Genomic DNA, 6,540 nt, shown 5'->3' with positions numbered 1-6,540 from the left:
GTGGGCTGTGTGATTCTCAATTTATACTTATGACGCCTTCCTGTGGAAACTCCCTGAACTTTGCAGAAAGTTTCTAAAATGCTTCTGAGAAGCTGAACTGGTAGAGCCTGGGCTAGATTAGATTAATTTCAACCTCAGGGCCCCTTGTGAATCATGACCAAGATGGCTAAAGGGTCTGGAAACCAGGTCTTATGAGAAGCTGGGTTTGTTTAGCCTGAAAAAGAGGAGACTGAGAAGAGATATGGCAGCCATCTTCCAATATCTCAAGGACTGTCACATGGAAGAGGGAGCATGCTGGTTTTCTCCAGGACTAGGACCTGATTCAAATTACAAGAAAGGAGATTCCAACTGAAATATACTCAGAGTCGAGTGTGAACTTCATGCTCTTTATTCAGCTTGTAGTAGCAGTGAATGAAACTTTCCCCAAAATGTCTAGCTATATATACATTATTTACACAATGGGCCCCGCGTGATTGGCTAATTCTTGGCTGCTCCTAAAGGCCAATCAGGTTGCTGATTCACTTCCATCTGGAGCTGGATTGGGTGGCTCCTGCGGACCAATCAGACTGCTGCATTCTGGATCCTAGGATTCAGCTCAGTACATAACACCAACTAAACATCAGGAAGAATTTTCTGACAGCAAGAGCTGTTCAACTGTGCAACGGACTCCCTGGGGAGAGGTTGTGGACTCTTCTTTCTTGGAGGTTCTTAAACAAAGGCTGGATGGTCATGTGCCATTGAAAGGGATTGGACTAGATGGCCTTGGGGGTCCCTTCCAACTCTACAGTTCTATGATTCTGTCATGATCCAGTGGATGCCTTCAGAGCATTTCAGTGCTGGTTCCTGAAGACACTGCCTGCTCCTATAGTCCTAGACCCACAGAGTGCTCTTATGTCCCAAGCAGGGTATTCCTCTCCCCCAACTAGCCACCCATCAAATCAAAACATCATTGGACCCTAGAAAATATAGGTTTGCAGAAATGGGGTGTGTGTGGTCTTTCGACCCAGAGATGCTTATTACGCTTTCCAAACACTGGCTAAATTACAAGAGCTGAAACTCGGGTGGCTGCACACATGCCCCAGGATGCTGCAGGGGCACATTGGACTAGGGATAGCTTTTCAAGGAGCAGCCAGAATGCCCGTCCACTCAGCTACTTTTCTCCAAGTGACATCTGTCCAGGCTGGCAGCCACTTCATTCCTGGGGGTCCTTGTATCTTGGTAGGCCACAGCACAGAAAGCATTGCAAATAAATCTGAAAGTGGATCTCCAGAAAGTGAGCAGCACCTTGAATAGACTGCTTATTTCCTGTTTCCCATCTTTTTCTTTCTTGGACACCTGGGAATCTTCATATGACATATACTACAGGAAAAAGGGATATCACTGCACAAATTTCTGACTGCATTAGGAAAATTAAACCTTGTTCTGATGTGCTGAAGGCCATGGCGGCAGATCTCAGATCTCAGGATGTCTCTGTTTCCATCAGAGAAATGTTTGAGGGTATGGAGTTACCCAACCCCTGAGCCGTATGGAGGCAAAGCTGTATAGGGAAGGTTTTAAAAATGTTTAATGTTTTATTATTATTTTTTATATGTTAGGAGCTGCCCAGAGTGGCTAGAGCAACCCAGTAAGATGTGTGGGGTTTAAATAGTAAAGTAATAATAATAATAATGAAAATAATAATAATAATAATAAATTATTATTTATACCCCGCCCATCTGGCTGGGCTTCCCCAGCCACTCTGGGTGGCTTCCAAAAATATATATATTAAAACACTCTAATACATTAAACATGTTATCATTATGGAATGGGACGTCCCTATTTTCACCAGAGAACTGTTGGAGAGTAAGCCCTCCTTTACCCACCATTTTTTGATACCCTCCCCACAGAGCAAGGGTGAGTGCTGCCATCATTACATCAACAGGACATAGCACAGATGCCCTCCACCATTCTGAGAAAACCCCTTAATCCTGATTTTATCCTTTGGTTGATGTACAAAAAGAGAGACACACACACAAAAAATAAAGTTTAGAAAGAGGCAAGATTAGATGTGGACACAAAAAGCTCCCCTTCCCCCCGAAAAATCAAGATTCCTTCTGCACCACCCCCTCTTTCTTCCTGTCCAGGGCAGCCCTGCTCTCTGCCTGTGTGCTGGTCCAGGGGGGAGGTTACAGTGGGGCGAGGTCCAGGACCTGAGTCGAGGGTCTGGAGACTGCCCACCAAGGGCGAAGCGGGGTCCAAAGCAAGAAGCTGGGCGTGGTCAGGAACTCTGGAAGAACAGGTCTGGGTGCTGGCAGAAAAAGGTTTCCTACGATGTTGCTCCCACAATCTGGGACTGGGCTGACTGGCCTTTATCGTCTCTGAGGCCAGGGGCGGTCCCAGCCCCAGGTGACCCGCTTCTCCTGGCCTTAAGGCGAGCACTCCTCCTGGGAGAAACCAGTTCCCTCTGCCTCTCTGCCCTGAGCCTCTGCAGCTCAGGAGAGGCTGGTGGGTTTCTGGACCCCGGGGGAGACTCACTTTCCCCTGACAGGACTGGAAGAGGCACAACTGTAGGCACTGTGTCCTCAACCACCTCCAGAACCAGAGTGGATTCACCTGGTGCCTGCTCCTGAGGATCCGGCACAGGTGCAGGCGCTTCAGAATCAAGGCCCTGCCCCAGTTCAGCCGGCCCTGGAGGCGGGGACTCCTGTGCAGGCTGGGATTCCTCCGGTTCAGCCTCTGAATCGGATTCCCAGGCCATCACACCATCCCCCCTCCCAGGCCCCCCCCTCAACCGAGGGTCTGGACCCGGCTTGCTGGAGTACGCCGCATGGAAATCTTGGAGGCAGGCAGGTGCGTGGATGTTGGCTGCTGGTTCCCAGGAACGGTCCTCAGGTCCATACCCCTTACAGTCTATGAGATACTGCAGCTTTCCCCTGCGGTATCGGGAGTCCAGAATGTGCTCCACCTCGTACTCAGGCTCCCCCTGAACCAAAACTGGCTGAGGTCGGGGACGGTTTGGGTGGAACTCGTCAGGCGGGGCCACTGGACTCAGAAGGGACCTGTGGAATACCGGGTGAACCTTCAGGGTTGTGGGCAACCGGAGACAGAATACCACAGGTGAGACCTGGTCCACGATGGGAAATGGGCCAGTGAAACGGGTGTCCAGCTTCCGCGAAGGTCGCGAGGGGTGGAGGTGGCGAGTGGAGAGCCAGACCAGGTCACTGATGTGGAGTTCCGGCCCCACCTGGCGGTGGCAGTCGGCCTGGGCCTTGTACGCCTCCTTGGCCTGGCGCAGCTGCTCCATCAATAGCTATTGCTGGGACTGGAGCTCCTGAAGCCACTCTGTCACCGCGGGGACCGCGGATGCCGGCAGCACATCTGTGAACAGCCGCGGATGATAACCATAACTGGCCTGGAACGGGGTTTGCTGGGTGGACGCGTTCACCACGTTGTTGTAGGTGAACTCTGCCAATGCTAGGTGGTCGACCCAGTCATCCTGCTGGTAGAGGTACTGCTACAGCCCCGCGTTCGCCCGTTCCGTCTGGCCATCAGTCTGTGGGTGGTAGGCTGATGATAGACAGACCTCTGTCCCGAGGGTCTGGTGCAAGGCTTGCCAGAAATGGGATGTGAACTGAACGCCCTGGTCAGACACCACACGCTCAGGTAGGCCATGCAGGCAGAAGACATGCTGAAGGTAAAGCTGAGCGGTTTCCTTAGCTGTGGGTACGGATGGGCAGGGGGCACAGTACACCATCTTAGTGAAATGGTCGGAGAAAACTAGGAGGCAGGTACAGCCACGAGATGGGGGTAAGTCCACTACAAAGTCCAGCGAAACCGTGTGCCAAGGACGTGGTGGGACTGGCAACGGCTGAAGTAGGCCAGGGGGTTGCCCAGTAGGACCCTTGGCCCGCCGACAGACGTCACAACCAGCGACGTAGCGGGCTACGTCAGCCTTCAGGCGGGGCCACCAAAACTCACGGCTTACCAGATGGGTGGTCCGATACTGCCCAAAGTGTCCCGCTGCTGGGGCATCATGGGTCATCTGGAGAAACTCAGCCCGCAGTGGCCCTGGCGGGATGTACAGGCGACCGTGGTGCAGCAGAAGGCCCTGATGGAAGACCAGCCCCGGATACTGGGGGCATGACCCTTTGGCCAGTTCCTGAAGTCGTTCCTGGGCCCAAGCGTCGACCCACTGCTGTTCCCGCACCCGAGCCTGCAGTGGCTCAGCCTCCTGAGTGGCCAGGAATGCAGCCGGTGGTAGGATCGTGGTTGGTACTGCTTGCTCTGGCTCCGTAAGAGAGTATAAGCGACTCACCGGCAGGGGCGCTCAGGGCTGGAGGCCTATTCCGCAGTAAAAAGACCGATGCGGCGGCAGCTGGTCTGCCCCCCGTTCCTGGTAGTCCCAGTACTCAGTGGGGAGAGTTGATTCAGCCTCCTCAGTGGGTGCGGCTGCTAGCATCTTGGACCGAGCATGGGGACATGGGTCTGGGAAGTGCACAGTCCGATTGACCCAGTCAATCTGAACATTGTGAGCCTCCAGCCAGTCCATCCCGAGCACCAGGGGGAACCAGGGCATGGAGGCAATGTCCAAAGTTTGCACCTCCCGATGCTGCTGAAGACACAAGACCAAGGGCTGGGTCTCCCGAGTGACGGCACCCGACCGCAAGAGCCGTCCATCATATGCCTCCACCTGTACCGGTTCTAGCTTGTTCTGAAGTGGCACCTGATGATGAGCAGCAAAGGCAGCGTCCATATAGGAGTGGGTTGCCCCCGAATCTACCAGAGCGTGGGTAAGAATCCAGGGCCCACCTGGAGGGTAAAGACGCACTGGAACCATGAGATGTCGCAGTTCCACTGGTGTGGGCCCCACTTGCATGGATTGGGACCCCAGGTTGCCAGGCCCTTCGGCTACTGAGGTTGGCGGTTTCCCTGCGGCTGGCATCTTCTCGAGACAGGACCGGGCGTAATGTCCACTCCCACCGCAGTACAGACACAGGTTCCCCTTCTCCGAGGGGGAGAGGCGAGGTCGCGCAGCCCCAAGCTGCGTTAGCTTGTCCGGCAACTCGGCTGTGGCCGTGGACCTGCTGGGAATGACTGGAGCCAGGAGCCAGGAGTGCTGGCGGTCCTGGGCCTGGCGACGGTCCTCCAACCGATCATCTATCTGCAGGCTCCGCTGAATGAGGGCGTCCAGCATGGTGGGATGATCCATCGTGGCCAACTGATCCAGTATCTCATCCGACAGTCCCTCAAGATACTGGTCCCGAAGTGCAGCATCATTCCAAGACAAGTCCTGCGCCAACAGCCAAAATTCTGTGGTGTAGGCGGTGGCTGTGGACTTGTCCTGTCTCAACCGACGAATCGCCCGAATGGCTTGGCTCTCCTTCAGAGGGTTGCCAAACGCAGTCTCTAAGTGGTTACAAAACCCCACATAGTCTGTTAGCAAAGGAGAGTCTTGCCGAAGCAGTGGCAAAGCCCACTTGGCCGCCTGGTCCTTTAAAACACTGACCAAAAAGTGCACCTTGGTGCGGTCGTCAAGGAAGTTCCGGGCTCGCCCCTGAATATACAACTTGGCCTGGGCGAGGAACATGGGAAAGCTGGCCAGGTCCCCATCAAATTTCTCTGGCAAGACTACGGGGTACTTGCCTGGAGCTGGGGTGGCGGCCCCAGGAGCTGGTAGGGCGTCCAACCGCTGCTGAAGTGCCGTAACCACATCGCTTAGCTGTTGAACGGTGTGGGTCAAGGCCTGGTTCTCCTGGGCCAATGCCACCAGCACAGCTGCCTGGTCATCCATGGCCTCTGGCTCTTCCCGAACGCACCCCAACGAAGGGGGAGTGTGGGTGGGGCAGGAGCAAACTGTGCTGGTCCAGGGGGGAGGTTACCGTGGGGCGAGGTCCAGGACCTGAGTCGAGGGTCTGGAGACTGCCCACCAAGGGTGAAGCGGGGTCCAAAGCAAGAAGCTGGGCGTGGTCAGGAACTCTGGAAGAACAGGTCTGGGTGCTGGCAGAAACAGGTTTCCTACGACGTTGCTCCCACAATCTGGGACTGGGCTGACTGGCCTTTATCGTCTCTGAGGCCAGGGGCGGTCCCGGTCCCCAGGTGACCCGCCTCTCCTGGCCTTAAGGCGAGCACTCCTCCTGGGAGAAACCAGTTCCCTCTGCCTCTCTGCCCTGAGCCTCTGCAGCTCAGGAGAGGCTGGTGGGTTTCTGGACCCCGGGGGAGACTCACTTTCCCCTGACAGGACTGGAAGAGGCGCACCTGTAGGCAATGCGTCCTCAACCACCTCCGGAGCCAGAGTTGATTCACCTTGTGCCTGCTCCTGAGAATCTGGCACAGATGCAGGCGCTTCAGAATCAAGGCCCTGCCCCAGCTCAGCCGGCCCTGGAGGCGGGGACTCCTGTGCAGGCTGGGATTCCTCCGGTTCAGCCTCTGAATCGGATTCCCAGGCTATCACAGCCTGCCAGTCAGAGCTGGCTGGGCCTCGGGGGCAGCAGCCTTTCCTCCTCCTTACCCATTCTCCAGCGGCTGCTACAAACTGCCCAAGGGAGGGGGCTGGCAGCGGTG

The sequence above is a fragment of the Podarcis tiliguerta genome, assembly GCF_965153285.1.
Source record: "Podarcis tiliguerta genome assembly, chromosome: Z".
NCBI lineage: Eukaryota > Metazoa > Chordata > Lepidosauria > Squamata > Lacertidae > Podarcis > Podarcis tiliguerta.
The sequence above is the reverse complement of the archived record's forward strand: the minus strand, read 5'-3'. Positions refer to the sequence as shown.